We start from the raw sequence: 22,098 nt of genomic DNA, 5'->3' as shown, positions 1-22,098 counted from the left end.
TTTACATGTGTGATGTCTGATCTCCATTCAGACTCTGTGCAGACAGCAGACTGTTATTTTTTAGCAAATAACAGGTACCGGCTACCTTTAAGAGATTTTAAGAGACATCCTACCTTAAAGAGATTGTGGCTCCCCCTGCTGGTGGAAAGTGTGCATTTACTTCCATCGTCCTGTAAGGCCTACTTTTCAATGCTGCTTGAAGCTAAGTCCACAGGCCGGACAAAGTTCTCGTCCTGCCTGCGCAGTGACCGTTAGGCGCGGGTTAATAGTGGATTGCGCTATCTACACCCAGTAATAGGCCTTATACAATTTTTCCCCATTGTGTCCAATTATGGGGACCGCACTTTAGGAAGGAATGAAGGCCTTAAAGATGGTGCAGAAATGGTTTACTAGAATGGTTCCAGGGATGAGGGACTTCAATTACATGGATAGACTGGAGAAGCTGGGGCTGTTCTCCTTAGAGCAGAGGTTAAGAGGAGTTTTGATATAAATGTTCAAATTCATGAAGGGTTTAGATAAAGTAAATAAAGAGAAACTGTTCCCACTGGCGGAAGGGTCGAGAACCAGAGGACACAAATTTACGGTGATTGGCAAAAGAACCAATGGTGGCATGAGAAAAAACTTTTTTATGCAGCTAGTAGTTATGATCTGGAACGTGCTGCCTGAAATGCTTTCAAAAAGGAATTGGATAAATACTTGAGGAGAAAAAATTTGCAGGGCTACGTAGAAAGAACGGGGGAAGGGACTAACTGGATTGCTCTTACAAAGAGCCAGCACGGGCTCGATCGGCCGAATGGCCTCTTTCTGTACTGTAACCAATCTATGATTCTATAACAGTTTTGATTCTTTGAGATTTTACAAGATATATTCCAATAAGCAAATTCTGACATTTGACTGTAACATATATTTTCTCCTTTGTATAACTAAAACAATTCTTATTAGTTGCATTACAGTATTGACTATTATGTGGTTTATGCATAATTATTAAATTAGCTCTACAGTCCCAAAAATAAAATAAAAGCTGCAACAGGTATTACATGGTTAAAGTACTTTATTCTACAGTATTATGCAATGAATTCCTGTTAAGGTTAGATTTAGTTTGCCAGCTTAAAAAGTGACTATAATCATTATATGCCAATAATAGGGTTTCAAACCTGTATAGAGAAACACTAGAGATTAACTATTTTGCATCAAATCATTCCAAAGGAAATGAGCCATTTATAGTACTGACTGCAACTACACCATTGTGGGAATTTTGATTGTGCTTTGAGCAAAGAGGGATCTGCAAACATTTGAATGCGACTGGTATTTACAAGAAAATTTATACATTAAAAAAAATTATACAAAGTAGTGACAATATGTGGCAATTGACAATGAAAGGTAAGATTATTGTATAAGAACTAAAGAAAAAATATAAAATGTTATGACAAATCAAATGAATCTGGAAATTACTGTCAATTTCAAGTGTGATACTGTGCTATCGGAGGGTTACAAAAGATGTATTGTTGGAAGGGCAATGTGGTGCACTGTTCCTATTCGTTTATCACATGCTGCCAAATTGCTTTTCAGCGTAAGTGATTGCTGTCCACTACTACAATGAAGATGTATATTAATATAGTTGATCTTATGATTGCTGGCAAAATAGGTGCTTAAGTGGAGAGTGCATGATACTGCAAGGCTAAGAGTTGTAAGCCCTCATGTGTATCTATCATAGTGGAGCCTGCTGTCTGATTACCTGCCTGCTTATTGACGGGTGAGTTATTGTAACTTTGAACTGCAACCTTCACTTTTCCGACGCGATGGCGATTGGATTCTGTTCTCCACCAGCATTGCAATTGACTGAAGAGGACCAGATAGAGCAGGAAAGAGCTGCTTATGATGTAAGGTGGCACACAATGTGGGACAGCTACCTAGAAATGAATGAAGAGCAGTGCCTTAGTACACTAATGTTAAACAAGTAAATGTCTACTTTCCTGAGAACTCTTACAATGTCTTCCATTTGTGCCAACCTTATTTGAAGAGGAATTCAGAGTGGAAAGCTGGCTTTTAAAATTCTGAAAGTAAACAAAGCTTCTTTGAGGGAAATAGATAGAAAGAGAGGATAGAGGACAGGCAGGAGACAAACAGGTTCAGGGTGAAAGGGCCTCCAGCCTCCTGTACTCCACTCTTAGGTGGACTAAGTGGGAATGGGGAACTAAATGGAGGGTTACAAATGAGTGACAGCACTGCAGGGGGAAGGGAGGATAGAGGAGTTGGGTGAATGGTTCAAAGGGGAAGAAGTAGGGGTAATGATGAGAGGATATAACGATAGGTTAGCAGGCAGTGGAAACTTTATGGGTAGAGTTAAGAAATAGAAAAGGATTTAAGACTGTAGTGGGAGCTGTGTGTAGACCACCTGGTAGCAGCTGCGAAGTGGCAGAATGTATAAATGCAGACATTAGACAAGTATGTAGCAACGGCAGTGTGGTTTTAATGGGGGATTTTAACTTTCATATAGTTTGGGATAAGCAGACGAGCTTATATCAGAAAGGTAGCTAATTTTTTGAGGGCGCTTAGGACAGCTTTCTGCAACAATATGTCGTAGAACCAACAAGGGAGCAGGCCATATTAGATTTAATGTGGAGTAATGAGCCAGATTTAGTTAACAACGTAACGGTGCATGAGCATTTATCTAATAGTGATCATAATATGATTGAGTTCAACGTTGTGATTGAAAGGGAGAAACCCATAACAGCTACTAAGATTCTAAATTTAGATAAGGCTGACTTCAATGGGATGAGACAGAAACTGTCCACAGTAAACTGGGCAAATCCGTTAATGGGTAAAACGACAGAAGATCAGCGGGAGGTGTTCAAAAAAGAATTTAATGTGATACAGAAGCAGTTTTTACCCGTAAAGGGCAAGAGCTCTACTTGTCAAAAAAAACAGCCGTGGACAACAAAAGAGGTAAGGGGCAACATAAAACTAAAAGAAAAAGCATACAAAAATGCAAAAAATAGCACAGATCCTAGTGCTGGGAGAGGTACAAAGAACAGCAAAGAGTGACAAAACAGATAGGAAGAGCTACAGAAAGGGAGTATGAAAAGAAATTTGCAACAGATATCAAAATCAACATGAAAAATATTACAATTATATTCGGAAAAAGAGGGTGGTCAAGAGCAATGTGGGCCCCTTAAAAACTGATAATGGTGATATTGCAAATGAAAGTAAGGAAATGGCAGACATGTTAAGTAATTACTCTGCATTAGTATTTACAGTGGAGGAAGAGGATAACATGCTGGATGCCCCAAGGAAACAAATTTTGAATCAGGGATGGGGACACACCATAATTAATGTAAGCAAATTAATAGTAATGAAGAAAATAATGGTACTAAAGAGTGACAAATCCCCAGGACAAGATGGTTTCCATCCCAAGGCATTAAAGGAAGTAGGTAAGAACATTGAAGATGTCCTAACTTTAATCTTCCGAAGTTCTCTCGATTCAGGAACCATTCCTTTAGATTGAAAAATTGCACAAGTCACTCCACTATTTTTTAAAATTCATTCACGGGATGTGGGTGTCACTGGCAAGGCCAGCATTTATTGTCCATCCCTAATTGCCCTTGAGAAGGTGGTGGTGGTGAGCCACCTTCTTGAACCACTGCAGTCCATGTGGTGAAGGTACTCCCACAGACTTTTTGTAGCAGGATGGACAACTAGTGGCTTGCGAGGCCATTTCAGTGGGTAGTTAAGAATCAACTTCTTCGACAGCACCCCCCAAACCCCCGACCTCTACCACCAAGAAGGACAAGGGCAGCAGGCACATGGGAACAACACCACCTGCACGTTCCCCTCCAAGTCACACACCATCCCGACTTGGAAATATATTGACAATTTTCCATCGTCACTGGGTCAAAATCCTGGAATTCCCTACCTAACAGCCCTGTGAGAGAACTTTCACCACACAGACTGCAGCGGTTCAAGAAGCCGGCTCACCACCACCTTTTCAAGGGCAATTAGGGATGGGCAATAAATGCTGGCCTTGCCAGCGATGCCCACATTCCATGAACGAATAATAAAAAAAATTGAAGGCAAATTATTGACCTGGTTAGGAAATTGGCTGAGCAGCAGGAGGCAGAGAGTAGGGATAATGGGCAGGTACTCAAATTGGCAGAATGTGACTAGTGGTGTCCCACAGGTATCTGTGTTGGGGCCTCAACTATTCACTGTATTTATTAACGACTTAGATGATGGGATAGAGAGTCACTTAGCCAAGTTTGCCAATGACACAAAGATAGGCAGCATTGTAAGCAGTGTATATGGAAGCATAAAATTATGGAGAGATATTAATAGGCTAAGTGAATGGGTAAAACTGTGGCAAATGGATTTCAATGTAGGCAAATTTGAGGTCATCCACTTTGGACCAAAAAAGAATAGATCAGAGAACTTTCCAAATGGTGAAAAGCTCAAAACAGTGGGGGTCCAAAGAGACTTAGACTTCCAGGTACATAGATCATTAAAATATCATGGGCAAGTACAGAAAATAATCAAAAAGGCTAATGGAATGTTGGTCTTTATATCTAGAGGACTTGAATACAAGGGGGTAGAAGTTATGCTACAGTTATACAAAGCTCTGGTTAGACCACACCTGGCATACTGTATTCAGTTCTGGGCACCGCAGCTTAAGGATGATATATTGGCCTTGGAGGGAGTGCAGCATAGATTTATTAGAATGATACCTGGACTCCAAGGGTTATATTATGCAGAGAGATTACACATACTAGGATTCACTGGAATTAAGAAGATTAAGGTGTGATTTGATAGACGTTTTCAAGATATTAAGGGGAACTGATAAGGTTGATAGAGAGAAACTATTTCCGCTGGTTGAGGAGTCTAGGACTAGGGGACATAGACTAAAAATTAGAGCCAGGACTTTCAGGGGTGAAGTTAGGAAACATTTCTACACGCAAAGGGTGGTAGAAGTTTGGAACTCTTTTCTGCAAATGGCGGTTGATGCTAGCTCAATTGTGAATTTTAAATCTGAGATTAATAGATTTCTGTTATCCAAAGTTACTAAGGGATATGGGGCTAAGGCGGGTCTATGGAGTTAGGTCACAGATCAGCCATGATCTCATTGAATGGCGGAACAGGCTCCAGGGACTAAATGGCCTACTCCTGTTCCTATGTTTCTATGAGAGTGACAGAGTTGCAGGAAGGGGAAGGAATATTGGGAAAGAAGAAGTGAGCAAGTGGGGGAGGCACAAATATTAGGATGATGGGATGGGAAGGGGCTCATTAAGAGTCACAATTTCCCCACACCTCCCACCCCAAATATATCCTGCGGCTACTGGTGACTCCTTTCCCCATTGCATGGTGCAATACCACCCTTCACCTCCCACCCAAAAGGAAAGAAGAAAAGAAAGAAACAGAAAGAGAAGTAGAAGAGGGTAGAGAGGAACAATAAGACTAAATAAGACAGAAGCAGAAGACAAAAGAGAGATATGGAGGCAGAACAGGAGAGATAGAGAGAGAAACAGCAATTAGAAGAGACAGGTAAGAGAGTGAACATATTCTATGACTTACTGTATGCAATGCCACAGGAAACGGATTAGTAATATATGAAAATTCTAGCATCTGTATGTATTTCTCGTCAACATTTCCATTATAAAGTCCACTGTCCACATTTATAATCGGAAACTGATATTAGAAACTTGTCACAATGTAATTATATCCTTTTGCCAGTGGTGATGTTGTAACACCTCAGTTTTGCACCTTCCAGCTGCTCAACCTGTACTGCAGAGAAACTCCTAAGCTCCAACCAACTCTACTTCTCTGCTTCCCAAATCGCCATACGTTTTTCTATTTAACTATAAATAATAATATAAAATGAAAATATTGTATTGTAAGTATTCAACCTGGAGTTTCCTCCTTGGGCGCATCCCAACTAGTTAGACCTGAAAATGCGTCCCATGTTGCAGCCATTTTGCCGATGTCAAGTTACACCCAAGCATTCTCCTGATCTCATTAGAATAAGGCCGAACTTAAAATGGGCGTAAATGGGCATAAATCAGCATAAACAATTAGGGCCCAAGGAAACGTCGAACCCACACCAGTATGTTTCTTCTTTTAGTGTTAAAATTTAAGTTTCTACTCATTTAACCATCATTCATGCACATCAGGCATAGCATGTTTAAAAACCTGCAATCAGGGATGCTTTTCAATTTTAAATGTGATTTATACTTACGCTATAAAAATGCATTAAAAGAAACAGAAAATACAATGTATGTATAAATTTTAAAAAACACTCAAAAAATTGCAATTAAAATATCAGAAAAATGACTGTTTCCTGCTGCACCTGAAAATCTGGTCACAATTTTGAGAGACCCCCACCCCCCCCAGAACAAACGCAATTCGACGATACTCATATTTGAGAGTTGGGGCCGTGGCCAGTTTTGTGGGCGGAGACTTATTCTGACAAGGGTTTGATAGATGGGCGTAAAAAATCGAGGAGACTTGGGCGTATTGTAGTAACTCACTTACGCCCAACATTCTGAGATCTTTTAAGCCACGTAATTTGTTTGTGCCCAGGGTACATGCATATCTGAGCACAAATGATGAGGAAACACCAGGCTTTCAGCTATAAGTATTCTAGCTTCAGGCTACAATTGCTCATGAATGGTAACATTCTGTATATCCATTAATCACTGTCAGTTGATGCTGAATAAGTCTATCAGTGCACAAGAATGTGTTGAGAATGAGTCCACAGATATTAGATTATTTACACTCGTTCAGCATTAAATCTACTGTAATAACTTTCCAGTTTAATTATCACTAATTTCGATCACCTAAAAAAACTACAATTACATATCAAGCAGCTGCAACTCCCTTGAAATAACTAACACTTTGAACAGTTATATTTCACTTGTTTTTTTATTGAAGAATGTAGATATTGACATAAAGTCTGGACTTATGGAAACTAAAATGTGCAACATCCCTATGCTCACGCCACCCTGTAAAATACAATGCAAAATGATTATAAGGAATACAAATACATAAATTTTACATTGCAGTTTTTCTCTCTGGTAGAGCTACAGATATATATGAAAATTTTGTTTGGATAAGTTGAAGAATTTGGGGATGAAATTGGTCTTTGGCAATAGCGCGAAATGGACGCTAACAAATCAGCTCCAGATTTAGGAATTATACTTTTGAATCGGAAAATTGCAAATGTCACTCCATTATTTAAGAAGGGAGGGTGGGAGGGAAAAAACAGGATGCTACAGACCGGTCAGTTTAACATCAGTTGTATCAAAATTACTGGAAATCTATCATCAAGGACAGATTGACTGAGCACTTGGACAAGCATGAGCTGATTAAAGAGAGTCAGTATGGATTTGTGAAGGTAGGTCATGTCTGACTAATCTAGTTGAATTTTTTGAGGAAGTAACTAACATGGTGGAAAGAGGAGTGTCTATGGATGTTGTCTATATGGACTTCCAGAAGGTATTTGATAAGGTTCTGCACAAGAGATTATTAGCAAAAATAAAAGCATATGGAATTGGAGGAACCTTGTGACAAGGGTTGGTAATTGATGTGAGGTAGGAGACTGAGGGTAAGGATAAAGGGAATGTACTCTCATTCATTGGATTTGACAAGTGGTGTTCCCCAGGGGTCTGTATCAAGGCCACAGCTTTTCACCATATATATAATGATTTGGATGAAGAAATAGAGAGTTATACATCCAAGTTTGCAGATTACAGTAAGTTAGGAAGTACAGTAAGTTGTGTAGATGGGAGCAGGAAGTTACAAAGGGACATAGACAGATTAAGTGAGTGGAGAAAATTATAGCAGATGGAGTTTAATGTGGGGAAGTTTGAGGACATTCACTCTGGATCCAAGAAAGACAAATCAGAATATTTTCTTAAGGGTGAGAGAATAAGAACAAAGGGATTTGGGTGTCCAAGTACACAAATCACTAAAACCTAGTGCACAGGTACAAAAGGTAATCAAGAAGACTAATGGAATGTTGGCCTTTATCTCAAAGGGGTTGGAATGCAAAGGGGAGGAAACGATACTTCAGTTGTACAACAGCTTGGTCAGACACCATCTAGAGTACTGGGTTAGGTTTTGGGCACTGCACCTCAAGAATATATTGGCCTTGAAAGGAGTACAACACAGTTTCACCAGAATAATACTGGGGCTTAGAGGATTAAATTATGAGGGCAGGTTGCATAAATTTGGATTGTATTCCCTTGAGTTTAGAAAGTTGAGGAAGTGAACTAATTAAGGTATTTAAAATGGTAAGGGGATTTGAAAAGTTAGATACAGAGAAAGTATTTCCTCTGCTAAGTGAATCTAGAACAAGGGGGCACAATCTTAAAATTAGAGCTAGGCCATTTAGGAGTTAAATCAGAAAGCACTTTTTCACACAAAGGGTGGTGGAAATATGGAATTCTCTTCCCTAAAGGCTGTGACACTGGGCCAATTGATATTTTCAAGACTGAGATTGAGATTTTTGTTAGGTAAAGGTATCAAGGAATATGGGCTCGAATTTAGCAGGCCTGCGGGTTCCCAGCGGGTGGTCCTCCGGGAGCGTCGAAAACGCGAACGGCGAAATTAGTGGGTTGCCCACGCGATCGTAGCAGGCAACACACTAATAGGAATCAATTACCTGCTCTTCCGGGGTCCACGGCGCTGGCCTGCGCGTCGGTCGGGCTGCGCATGCGCAGTACGATCTGTCAGCTGGAGGCTCTCTAGTTAAAGGGGCAGTCCTCCACTGACAGATGCTGCAACCAATAGAACAAATTGCAGCATGGAGCAGCCCAGGGGGAAGGCTGCTCCCAGTTTAATGATGCCTCACCCCAGGTATCATCAGATGGGGTGAGGAGGAGGTGGAGGACACAGATCTTCCCCCCGGCGGGCGGGAGGAAGCGGCCTGCCTCTGCCACCAAGAAGGCCTGGCTCGAGGTGGCAGAGGGGGTCACCTGCGCCACCAACATATGGCCCACCTGCATACAGTGCAGGAGGCGCTGCAATGACCGCAGTAGCTCCGCCACAGTGAGAACACGAAGTCTTTCCCCTACACTCCGTCTGCCACAACACTGCCCCCACCCCAAATCTCCTTCGGCACCGCCAGCACTATTCTGTCACATCACCCTTCATACCCACTCACACCCCATCCTCATCTTACCTCCACCTACTCACCTCGCCAGTACTCATCCTGCCACTAACACGCGACCCAATCCTCATACAATCTCATGGCTCCATCCCATACTCACCCTCTCGTGCATCTCCCTCACGGCCAGCCTCACTCAACCTGCCACCACCTGTGCTGCAGCCACAGGGCATGCATCACATATGTGCAGTAGGCAGGGTAAGGCAAACGTCTCGTCAGCATGAAGGGGGTGCACAAGGGTGTCTGAGGGTTTGTCATGGGTGTTACCCATATTGAATTTCAGAGCAACAAACAGCACACATTATATTGACACCACCACTGCCATGTCTCCGCGAATCCTGTCCGTTGTGTCCAATAATGCCCGCTCCTGGGTATCACTATGAGGACCCACCACTGATGCCACCCATCGTGTTACTGCAGAGTAGGTGCAGGTGTATTTGCAGGGCTCGTCCGTGCAGACGACTGAGAGACATCGGCGGTGTAGCCGGCTGCACCCTGGAAGGATGCGGAGGAGAAGGTGTGGAGGGCAGTGGTGACTTTGCCAGCGACAGGTAAGCAGTTGGTGCTGGGGCCAGCCAGGAGCAGCTCGGCATGAAAGAGGCTGCAGATCTCCACGACTACATGTCGAGCGAATCTGCGCCTCCCTGTGCACTGCTGCTCGGAGAGGTCCGGGGAGCTGCGCCTCGGTCTGTGGACCCTGTGGCGAGGGTAGTGCCCTCTGCGACGCGTCTCTCTCTGCGGTAGCCCTCCCTCCTGCTGTGCAGGTGGGCGTGCAACAACACCGTGTTGGGGGGATCCACGTCTCTGCGGCGGACGGCGTGGACTGCGAGGCTGCTGGTGCTGGTCATGCTCTTCGTCCTCCGAGGGTGTCCACACACCACCCAACTGGCAGGTGTTGGTCTGAGGGGTTGTGCAGGGTAGGTGTGTGGGTCCTCGGACTGGGGCTGCGGTTTCGTGTCGGTCTGTCCTCTGGCTTGGCGGGGGGTGGTGGAGGGCAGGGGTTGCCCTATGTGACGCGGTGGCCTCCTGCGTGGGTGAGGGCTCTCCCCCGTGGAGCGCACCTTGGCACCTGCCACAGGCTGCTGGCTGCAACACGCCTGGTTTGAAAGGTACTGTTTCCCCCAGTGTGGGAAACTCACTGCCTTGAACCTAAAATCCCACACTTCCTCTTTTGACAGCTGCTTCAGCTCATTAACTGACCACAACGAGCAAGTTAAGTACTCTCAAGTGGAACCCCGCTGGCTTTAATTGCCTGCGGGATTCCCACCAGCGGAGCTTGCGCGCGCAGCCCCGCACGTCAGCGCGGTACCCGGAAGTGGCCGGGATTTCGTCGCGATCCGGTCACGTGACCGGAGATCGGGATTTTCGGGGCCACCCCGCTGGTAACCCGCCGGAAACCCGACCCTAAAATCGAGCCCTATGTATCAATGGTGGGTAAATGGAGTTATGGTACAGATTAGCCATGATCTGATTGAGTGCCAGAATAGGCCTAAGAGGCTGAAATGACAACTCCAGTTCCTATATTCGTATGGATGCTGTGGTGGAGGTGTGCCATTTAGTCCACAAGGAGGTACAGGTACAGTCAACATCCTTACTGAACTGTTATAAGAACATAAGAAATAGGAACAGGAGTAGGCCATACGGCCCCTTGAGCCGGCTTCGCCATTCAATAAAATCATGGCTGATCTTCTACCTCAATTCCACTTTCCCACCCTATCCCCATATGCCTTGATTCCCTTAGCGTCCAAAAATCAATCGATCTCAGTTTTGAATATACTCAGCGAGTATATGACTGAGCATCCACAGCCCTCTGGGGTCGAGAATTCCAAAGATTCATAACCCTCTGAGTGAAGAAAGTTTTCCTCATCTTGGTCCCATTAGTAGTAGTGAAGGTTACTATTACATCAACTTTTATGCCACAGAATCCTTCCAAGAATAAAGGATATCATGAATCGGCCCCTTTTCTGAGCAGTGCTCCATTAAAGATGTCACTAAAGCCCTGTTCAGTTACACATCCACCTACATAGATATCATCAATGACCAGCAGTCGCAGCAGAAGCAGCATAAGTTGTTCTAAATTGGTTGCTCTCCCAAGATACACAGCAATCACATAGCTATTTGTACACCCATCAACCACCATAGCCCACCTAACAAGAATTGTCATTAATCACTTAAAATGTGCCTGTGGCATGTCACCTCGACAAGAAAATAATACAGTATAAAGCACACCTTCTAGGGTGTATTGTTTTTATTCTCAGGCAAGCAAATATGACAGGGTTCTTTAAAGGAGAAGGATAAATAGCTGGTTCCCCAAAAGTGTAAGCTATGCTGTGCAGCAACAGTTAATAACAAATCTACACAACCTCTGCATCTGAGCAGAAAGAAGATACAAGGCATATAGGTGAACCTGAGCCCTTATTTATGGTGCTGAAACACATTTTTTTTATGGTTGAACTGATCAGGAGAAAACTTACAATATGTCCCATAGAAGGTATGCAAAATCAAAATGGTATTTTGCAAACCTGCACAATGTTTCAATGGACAGAAGTCCCATGACAAACTTGAATGAGGAGAAGCTGCAAGTCATGGAAGAGCAGATGATGTGCAGCACCCAATAGCAACAGTCACTGCCGGCAAAACACAAGGGTGCATGAAGTTTCTTTTACAAGTTTAGGGTCTTGCTTTAGCAATTCTCTTAGGTACAGCAGGGCTAGTCACTTCCATAAGTGGTCTGTGTGTCTAATGTTTAAGGGTGTGCCTGTACTACTCAATATTTAACTACTTGATAGTGTAATCCAGAGGTGTAACAGTAGTATCCACTTGTGATCTGAACCAGATACTCATGTCTTTCATGTGCACTTCTTAAATCTCTTTGAAGGCAGACCAAGAAAATATTTGGTGAGACGAGATCAGACATGAATCGCCAAGCTGCTTTATTTCACAGTGAGGGAACAGACAGAGCAACAGCTATGATCAGAGTCGCTTAGTTCAATTAGTACAACTTCTCTTCACATATACAAAATAATGAATACGTGCTTCCTCCCATTAATGGGATGTCTCACTTGACTTAAACAAAATGGGGGTGAATTTCCACAAGGGTTCTCCTGCTCATTTGCCATAGCTTTGGTGGAAAAGCCATGGAAACCCTGGATAAATGATGTTTACACTGTTTTTCTGGGTATTCCACAGCAATTCTGCCAAATTTATGACGACGAGTGGGTGAAACTCCATGGAAATTCACTCCCATGACTGCTATCTACCCTTCTTCATGCTAAACATCTAAGCCTGGTCAAAACTTGTCCTCATAGCTTTCTGTTTGAAGTCCTGACTGACCGCCTGTGTCTCTGTCTTTTATCACTCTGTGCTGATAGCCAGAAGGAACCGGAGATATTCTAGCACAATGGCTGTGAGGCGTTTATTGACTGCCAAGACAGGCTGATGAATTTCTTATTGTTTACAGTCTATGGGGAAACTACATCATAGCTTAGCTTGCTAATATTTTAACCACCCATTTTTAACTTGTGTGAACACACTTTGCTTTAAAAACCCAACATTTAAAAATAAATGTTATTTTCCAAATCCTTTCTGTGGAAAAAACTCTCAAAACATGACAGTTTCATTTGTCTGTTCTTCCAGTGAGATCTGCATTTGGAAACTATTATCTTCTATTGGGCATATTTATAATTAGTGAACTGCTGTTTGCTGTTTACTTTTTTATAGAGAAATACATATGTTCTGTTAGGTTTACTTTTGGACAACTGCCATTTTCATGTTTGCAGAATAAAAGAATGACAAACCACATGGGATAATAAAAGTGAATTATATTGTGTTTTTTAGTGCATGCTGTGTTAGTGTTCAATGTATATTGCAGGTGAACGTCTCCCTTGTGGATTGTTAATTTCCATGTGACTTTTCTTGGTGTACCCTGCTACTTTGTGCTAGTTGAAGGAGTATCATTCTTGGGTGGCTGCCTTGCCAACTACATATGTGTTGGCCCCTTTTCTGTGCAGTCCTCCATTAAGCATGACACTGAAACTAACCCCAATGTACCAGCATGAGTGCTAGAGGCAGTACCTATTGTCACTTGTATATGGGTGCATGATGGTATGGAACTGCTGCTGGCAAGATTGCTAATTACCTGTTGCTGTGTTACTCCACTCCTGACAATGCTGGAGGACATCTCCTCACAATTTTGAGTGTAGAACAATAGGCATGTATGAGGCATCAGGATTCATCTTACGTGGTTGTCTGCAACCGTTTTCCAGGAGAATAGAAGTTTTCTATAATTGTTTCTGTAGGTGTGGGCTCTAAAAGGTTTCCTACCGGTATTGTAACCATCCATTAGAGATGTTACTGCTGTGCCTAGACCTGAGTAACTGAGACTTCCATGACGGATGCCACTGTTGTTACCATCTGCTCATTGGCAGACTTCATTGCAGGTAACCATTTGTCTGTGACTATTTCGCACAACCCATATCACTTTCTACTGTTGCCCCATAGGAGCCAAGTGACACCTCAATATGGGCTTGGTGCTGTACCAGCCTCCATTTGGAAGCAGGTGCAATAGTTTCTGCATTCTTGTACATGTTGCTTTCCCACTAACTTCTCATCATCCATCACTAGTGGTAGCCCTTTATTACCAGTGCTCTGTGACTCAAGCTGCGCTTTTTTGAAAAATGAGTTTCCAAATCTCCTGCAATGTGTGTGTCTGTACTTCTGCCTTTTTAAAGTGAGAATGATAATGTTTGGTTTTGATGAGCAAAGCTCTTCTTTTTCAGATTGAGGGCAGCTGTTTTCCTTGCTTTTGCAACATAGCCTATCATACATTATAAGTAAATAAACACACTTATCCATTTGGGTACTGCATTTTTCATTTCATGCGCTATTGTGCACAATACTACAACTTTGGTGAACATCTTAATATAACATTATATAAATCATATTACAGGTTCTACACTTTCCTCGTAGGCCCATGTCCTAATCTACCCGTCTTGAACAACATAACAATAGTTTCCTCATAAAGGGTGAACTGTTTCTTGTTTGGTTCCAGCATCTATTGCAAGCTGTGACCTCCAGTTATTTGACATTTTAGCCTTTTTCCTGTAGTATGTTCTTTGCCATTTTGACATATATAATGTAATTTGTATATCCCTGCCATTTTTTCTTCTACTATCTTTCTTCCTTCATCCTTGCTAACATTTCTCTGTGTCAGTACAATATTTTTGTGCATATTTTTAACAACTCCTATTTTATTTCATGCCACATATCTGTGATGACACTTTGTAGTAATACTCATGCATTATTCTTCTGTTGTATTTTAAGTCATGAAACAAATTGCAGAAACAGCATTCACTCTATTGGTCACTACCTGCCATGTTAGTTGCCTCCTTTTTATTATTGGGACTGTTCTCCCCTACCAAAAATCTACTCCAAACATTCTATTACAGCGGTGACTAGTGCCTCTGGGCCCTCATCTGTGAAACATTCTTTTTGTCTTTAGCATTGATCCAGTGGTTACTAATTTTTCCACACTCCACAGCTGGAGGAATTAATATTTAACATTTATACCAGTTAACTGGCTTGTTAGCTGTTTGAAAAATCTTAAAAGACCATTATTACATGCATTACTTGATTGCTATTTTTCTTTAATTCTTGCAAATTAAATTGCATCCCCAGGTACCACATTTCTTTGAACATGTGCATATGCAATTTCAATGGCAAGTCATAATGCTCAATGCAAAATGAGTATTCCTTCCATTTTTCTTGACAGGAATACATAGCTCTTAGGGGTAGATCTTAACTTTTTGTGAGAGTGTAAAATGGGTGATAGCAAGTCGGCAGCTCGTTTTACATCTCTCCTGATTTTTATATCCATTGAAGTCAATGAGATGTAAAACGGGCTGTCGACTTCCTATCGCCCGTTATACACTATCGCACAAAGTCAAGATCTACCCCCTAGTGTCTGCATCAAGTACTCCTTCTCAGGTAACTCCAGCTGCTGAGTAAAGCTGGGAGATTTCCTCTGATCACCATGGCCCATAAATTGCTCTGAGTAGCGAACCAGCAGTGGTCACTGCTCATAAGATTTAAATTCACACACTAAGTTATCGTGTTCTTTTTGGTGGCAACTTCCTTGAAATGCTATTTAAAAAAACAGCAGCATTCCTTCCCGGGCTGTGTGAGCAGGGAAAGGATCTCCATGTCCCCTCAACTAATCAGCTTGAAGCAAGCAACACTGTGAGAAACAGGAACTGAAACTCATTGACAAACCGTGCAGACTAAAAACCAGGAACTACCCAATAAGGTTAGTAAATGTACTATAATATGAGATAGAGAAAGCAAAATAAAGAGAGGGTCAGATTAAAAGACTGAGATAAAATAGACGGAAAGAAAAAGTTAAAAAAAAGTTTAAATTTTTTAATTTACATTTTTTTTATATGTCCAAAAACTAATAAAATCAGGATGTGGAGATGCCGGTGATGGACTGGGGTTGACAATTGTAAACAATTTTACAACACCAAGTTATAGTCCAGCAATTTTATTTTAAATTCACAAGCTTTCGGAGGCTACCTCCTTCCTCAGGTGAACGATGTGAAATTTTCACATTTTCACATGTGACATTTTCACATCGTTCACCTGAGGAAGGAGGTAGCCTCCGAAAGCTTGTGAATTTAAAATAAAATTGCTGGACTATAACTTGGTGTTGTAAAATTGTTTACAATAATAAAATCAGGAGTAATGAGACTCCACATTTTTAAAAGTTAATTTTCAGTGCCAGAGATGTTGTTTGACAGTCATTGATACTTACCACGCCATTAAAAGTTAGTTTAGACCTGATATAACTCAACGTACCTTTTTTTGTGGTGAAATTACTTAGTTTCCAGCTGGGCAGGAGAGCAAGTTGGCGCTGGTCCATTGATTTCAGCCAGCGAGGTCGCTTTAACGCAAAGCTTTCAGAGCACCAGTGTATCTTGAAGAGCAAGTTCCGGATTTTCAGGTTTGACTGTGCACTTGCGGTTGCCGAAACTTGCTCTTTGATTTGAGCGCTGTTAGGCTCACCTTATTTTATGAACAATTTCTGGCCCCGTTAGGTTATCAAAGTTGAAAGCATAGTAAGCAAACATAGCAAGGACATTTCCTTTGTTTGCTATTTTAAGTAAGTTTATAAATGTAGTATAAAATGATGCATTTACAATCTCGGTAGAAATAACATTCAAAGAAAATCTTCCCATTATGTTTACAATGTCATAACACACAGCAACCAGAAAAATACCTTGCCCGTTTAACCTTTTCGCTAAGTCCATCTAACATCCCTACTGATTTTTAAAAATTTCTATCTTTTTGTCTTTTCTGAGTGAGATTGTTAACTTTGTGTCAATTAGTGCCTTTTTCTGTTGTAGAGCCGTGCCACAAATTCATATTATATTAGGATCCCTAGAGCCATCTGAGAAACAAAACTTGAACCCAGATCTTAGATATGAAAAGACACTGGGCTCGAATTTAGCAGGCCTGCGGGTTCCCAGCGGGTGGTCCTCCGGGAGCGTCGAAAACGCGAACGGCGAAATTAGTGGGTTGCCCACGCGATCGTAGCAGGCAACACACTAATTGGAATCAATTACCTGCTCCTCCGGGGTCCACGGCGCTGGCCTGCGCGTCGGTCGGGCTGCGCATGCGCAGTTCGATCTGTCAGCTGGAGGCTCTCTAGTTAAAGGGGCAGTCCTCCACTGACAGATGCTGCAACCAATAGAACAAATTGCAGCATGGAGCAGCCCAGGGGGAAGGCTGCTCCCAGTTTAATGATGCCTCACCCCAGGTATCATCAGATGGGGTGAGGAGGAGGGGGAGGACACAGATCTTCCCCCCGGCGGGCGGGAGGAAGCGGCCTGCCTCTGCCACCAAGAAGGCCTGGCTCGAGGTGGCAGAGGGGGTCACCTGCACCACCAACATATGGCCCACCTGCATACAGTGCAGGAGGCGCTGCAATGACCGCAGTAGCTCCGCCACAGTGAGAACACGAAGTCTTTCCCCTACACTCCGTCTGCCACAACACTGCCCCCACCCCAAATCTCCTTCGGCACCGCCCACACTATTCTATCACATCACCCTTCATACCCACTCACACCCCGTCCTCATCTTACCTCCACCTACTCACTTCGCCAGTACTCATCCTGCCACTAACACGCAACCCAATCCTCATACAATCTCATGGCTCCATCCCATACTCACCCTCTCGTGCATCTCCCTCACGGCCAGCCTCACTCAACCTGCCACCACCTGTGCTGCAGCCACAGGGCATGCATCACATATGTGCAGTAGGCAGCGTAAGGCAAACGTCTCGTCAGCATGAAGGGGGTGCACAAGGGTGTCTGAGGGTTTGTCATGGGTGTTACCCATATTGAATTTCAGAGCAACAAACAGCACACATTATATTGACACCACCACTGCCATGTCTCCGCGAATCCTGTCCGTTGTGTCCAATAATGCCCGCTCCTGGGTATCACTATGAGGACCCACCACTGATGCCACCCATCGTGTTACTGCAGAGTAGGTGCAGGTGTATTTGCAGGGCTCGTCCGCGCAGACGACTGAGAGACATCGGCGGTGTAGCCGGCTGCACCCTGGAAGGATGCGGAGGAGAAGGTGTGGAGGGCAGTGGTGACTTTGCCAGCGACAGGTAAGCAGTTGGTGCTGGGGCCAGCCAGGAGCAGCTCGGCATGAAAGAGGCTGCAGATCTCCACGACTACATGTCGAGCGAATCTGCGCCTCCCTGTGCACTGCTGCGCGGAGAGGTCCGGGGTGCTGCGCCTCGGTCTGTGGACCCTGTGGCGAGGGTAGTGCCCTCTGCGACGCGTCTCTCTCTGCGGTAGCCCTCCCTCCTGCTGTGCAGGTGGGCGTGCAACAACACCGTGTTGGGGGGATCCACGTCTCTGCGGCGGACGGTGTGGACTGTGAGGCTGCTGGTGCTGGTCATGCTCTTCGTCCTCCGAGGGTGTCCACACACCACCCAACTGGCAGGTGTTGGTCTGAGGGGTTGTGCAGGGTAGGTGTGTGGTTCCTCGGACTGGGGCTGCGGTTTCGTGTCGGTCTGTCCTCTGGCTTGGCGGGGGGTGGTGGAGGGCAGGGGTTGCCCTATGTGACGCGGTGGCCTCCTGCGTGGGTGAGGGCTCTCACCCGTGGAGCGCACCTTGGCACCTGCCACAGGCTGCTGGCTGCAACACGCCTGGTTGGAGGGAGTCTGTTTCCCCCAGTGTGGGAAACTCACTGCCTTGAACCTAAAATCCCACACTTCGTCTTTTGCCAGCTGCTTCAGCTCATTAACTGACCACAACGAGCAAGTTAAGTACTCTCAAGTGGAACCCCGCTGGCTTTAATTGCCTGCGGGATTCCCACCAGCGGGGCTTGCGCGCGCAGCCCCGCACGTCAGCGCGGTACCCGGAAGTGGCCGGGATTTCGTCGCGATCCGGTCACGTGACCGGAGATCGGGATTTTCGGGGCCACCCCGCTGGTAACCCGCCGGAAACCCGACCCTAAAATCGAGCCCACTGTGTCAAGTTCACTGTTAATTGTTAATATCAATGTTTTTTTTAATCTATTTACATTATTTTTAAGAACTTTCATTTAAGCATTGAATGCAGTTGAAACAAAGAACTGGGTTGATGTCTGTCTTTCATTGGGCCAGAATCTGCCGTCAAAATAACGACAAGGCTAATGGCGCTCACCATTATTTATGGGTAAATGGTACAGCAACTTGAGACAAGGAGCAGATGCGCGGTTAGATGTGAATATCTAAAAGTTGCTATCCGAGTTGCGCCGCTCTGCCATTAGCTTCACAAAAACAGCATCTTGCCCTTAGCCTCCCCAGTTTTTATTAGGAACTCGCTGTATTTGCCCATTAATTACCAGTTAAACTCGCCACAGAAAGTTAAGTTTTGTCATTATAAATGTAAGTACCTTTTAACAACGCGATAAGTGTTAATGACTGCCAATCAACCTCTCTGGCACCAGAAATTAACTATTACAAGTGTGGAGTCTCATCCCCTCATGTTTTTAATTTCGGGGGGAGATTTTAAAAATGTCAAATTTTAAATTTAATTTTTTTCTTACTTTTCCTTTCTGTCTCTTTATTCTCTCTCTCTCTTAATCCAATCTTTCTTTCCCTCTCTTTATTTCTCTTTCTGTACCTAATTTGACATTGAATTTATCCCGTTTAATTCACCCTCATTCTCAGTCATTCCTGTGTTTATTTCCCCATCCTTAAATCTGATTGGTTAAGGAGATATCCTGTTGGTTGCCCTGTTCACTCAGGTCCCACATGCCCTATTTCCCTCGCCACATCATTATCAACTCGCACTTTCAGCAACTTTTGTGGGCAAAAATGTTTTGGGGTGCAGGGGCAAGTCTAACTAACGACAGGCACCATTCGATGCCCTGCTACAAATTCTGGCCCATTTTGTTACTTCAGCTTCTCAGACTGTCATGCTCAATACTTTCTCCAGTTGTCTGATTATGTCATCAGCTTTCATTGTGTGAACAACATATTCAAACATTATCAGAAATAGACAAAGAGATACACAACACAACTAAAGTTAATATTATGTGTAATTCTTTGTAACTTTTTTAGTTATGAGGAATACAGATGCTCTTTGAATATATTTAAATTAAAGATTTCCACAAAGAATTTCCACAGGGGTTCTCCAGAATCCCCGCTGTAACTTTAGGAGACTATGACTATGACTTTATCAGGACCTGGTGCAGCTCAGTGCTGTTACAGAGCTGGTTTAAACAACTGCTTTTTTTATTTCAAAGCACAAGTTTCACTATCATGCTGAGAATAGGAATCTGTAAAAGGAGCAGGAATGACCATACTAGTAAGATTGCACTCCTGCAAAAAATCACTTTAAATCAAATTCATTTTTTTTCAAATAATCAAAGTGGTGAAAGGCATGGAATTAGAAATTTTAACTAGCTTTGTGACAAGCATTTAAGTATAAAATTAACAAGCCCCAGGCAAGACTTGAAATTGAAAGGATTTTTTTTGTGCATAGTGGGTATGTGAAATAGACTTCCAGATAAGGCAGCTAATTCTGTGTTGATTAACACCTCTCAAAAAGAATTGAATGAATATTTGGTTAGGAATAGGTTTGAGGGTTATAAAGATATGTGTGATAGAGATAATTGAATGCTGTGTGGAATATGATGGTTCTTTAACTGCTGGGGCCATGGAGGTGTCATTATGAGGAGAGCAACTGATCTAGGATTGTATACTATAGGACATAAGGTTTCACATATATTTTGGAGTTTAGTTGCATTACTTTGCAAACCTTACCCCCAGAGATTAAATGTTCTGGTTAGAGTCCCTGATAAAGAAGATTCCACCTCATGTGGAAGAAGTCGGCTTCATAGACCCATTGCCCTTTTCAATTTTCACATTTTGTTATGTTCTTCTCTTTTTCAATCACAGACCTGCTAGGATACAGCAGCACGTGTAGAAGCAGCAATGCTTTTATTTTTAATTGAGAAACTTGGATATAGACCTAATGGTCCCTAGTGCAGGGTACCACCAAGGTAGAAAAGGGTAGGGTTGACAAAAAGGTAAATCAAGAACTAGTGATGAGGTGATGGCAAACATAGGTGTTAAGTGCCCATAGATTGCAGAAGGAAAGAAAAACACTGGCCCGGATTTTCGTCTGAGCGATGAAAGGACGGTGCCCACTGTTCGTTAGATTTGCACTTACCCATAAACTTTTCTTTTTTTTTGCATGCCAAGTTGCCCTCATGGAGCACTGAATCCAAAATGGTGCCCTCTACCGTGCAGCTGGGACCTGTGTGAACAGGGCAAGCAACTGTCTATACCCGTAACCAATCAGATTGAAGCATGTTAATAAGCCATGCAGTCAGAACCAGGAAGTGTAAGTTAGAATAATAAATCCAATGGCAGATCAGGAACAAAAAGCAAAATAAAGAGAGTGTAAGAAATATTGAATTAAGAGGCAAGAGATAAAAGAGACAGAAAGAAAAAGTAACATTTCTTTTTAAATGTCCAACAATAATTAAAATCTGAAAGAATGAGACTCTACACTTGTTAAGGTTAATTTTTAGTGCCAGGGGGGTTGTTTGGCAGTCATTAAGACTTACCAAACCGTTCAAAGTGTGCTTAAATAACTTGACGTACCTTTTTATGGCGAGGTTACTCTGTATCCACCAGGGCTTGGAGGAATTCACAACATTCCATTCATCTGAACGGTGAGTCAGCCAGCAAGATTTCCTTCCCGAGAAGCTTACGGAGGAGCAGGACTTCCGGATTCCCATGTTTCACTGCGCATGTGCAATCAGCAGGAGTTGCTCTACTACTGGACTAACAGTGAGCCCCGTTAGCCTCGCCATTATTAAGATATCTATATCAAGTAAAGGAATTGAGAAGTTTTTAAAGCAAAATTGGAGAGTTTAAATCTTACATATTGTTAGACTTTTTAAATATAATAACTTTTCACAAACTGTGATTTGTAGAACAAAGTATGCCTTGCTGCCTGTATTCTACATAATTATGTTTATTGCTTAAATTAAACAGACATGTTCAATATGTAAATGAAAATTAATGAGTATTTATAAGTTAAATTGCTGTTAAATATAGTCTGGGTTTCATACTTAGTAAAAATGTTCCTGTAAATACTGCAATTTTAGTTATATAGCACATTAGTATTACTATTCACTGTTTAAAAGAAAGTTAAAAAGTACTTCTGCAGTTAAATATCCTTGTGACACTTAACTTATTTAGTATTTCTGTTTTAAAGAACCAACTGGATGGATTTGATAATGTATGGAGATAAAGGATAAGTGATAACATTTCTTAAAATTGTAGCTGATAAACCCATATTTTCACTTTTAGGAGAGTTTGTTCACATATAGTTTAATGTATGTAGTATTACAGTTTTTATATTGACAAT

The 22,098-nt window shown here is 42.7% G+C and overlaps 1 long non-coding RNA gene across 1 annotated transcript in view; it reads right to left on the bottom strand.

Annotated features, from left to right (window-relative positions):
* The window catches only part of LOC137326928 (uncharacterized), a 97,084-nt gene extending 75,683 nt beyond the window's left edge, over positions 1 to 21,401 (bottom strand). The window contains exon 1 of the long non-coding RNA XR_010964297.1: positions 21,327 to 21,401. This is a non-coding gene — a long non-coding RNA (uncharacterized lncRNA). The remainder of the gene's footprint in view (positions 1 to 21,326) is intronic.
* Positions 21,402 to 22,098: the final 697 nt, after the last annotated feature.

This window comes from Heptranchias perlo, chromosome 11 (genome assembly GCF_035084215.1).
Source record: "Heptranchias perlo isolate sHepPer1 chromosome 11, sHepPer1.hap1, whole genome shotgun sequence".
Lineage (NCBI taxonomy): Eukaryota > Metazoa > Chordata > Chondrichthyes > Hexanchiformes > Hexanchidae > Heptranchias > Heptranchias perlo.
This window is presented reverse-complemented; position numbering and strand designations above follow the sequence as displayed.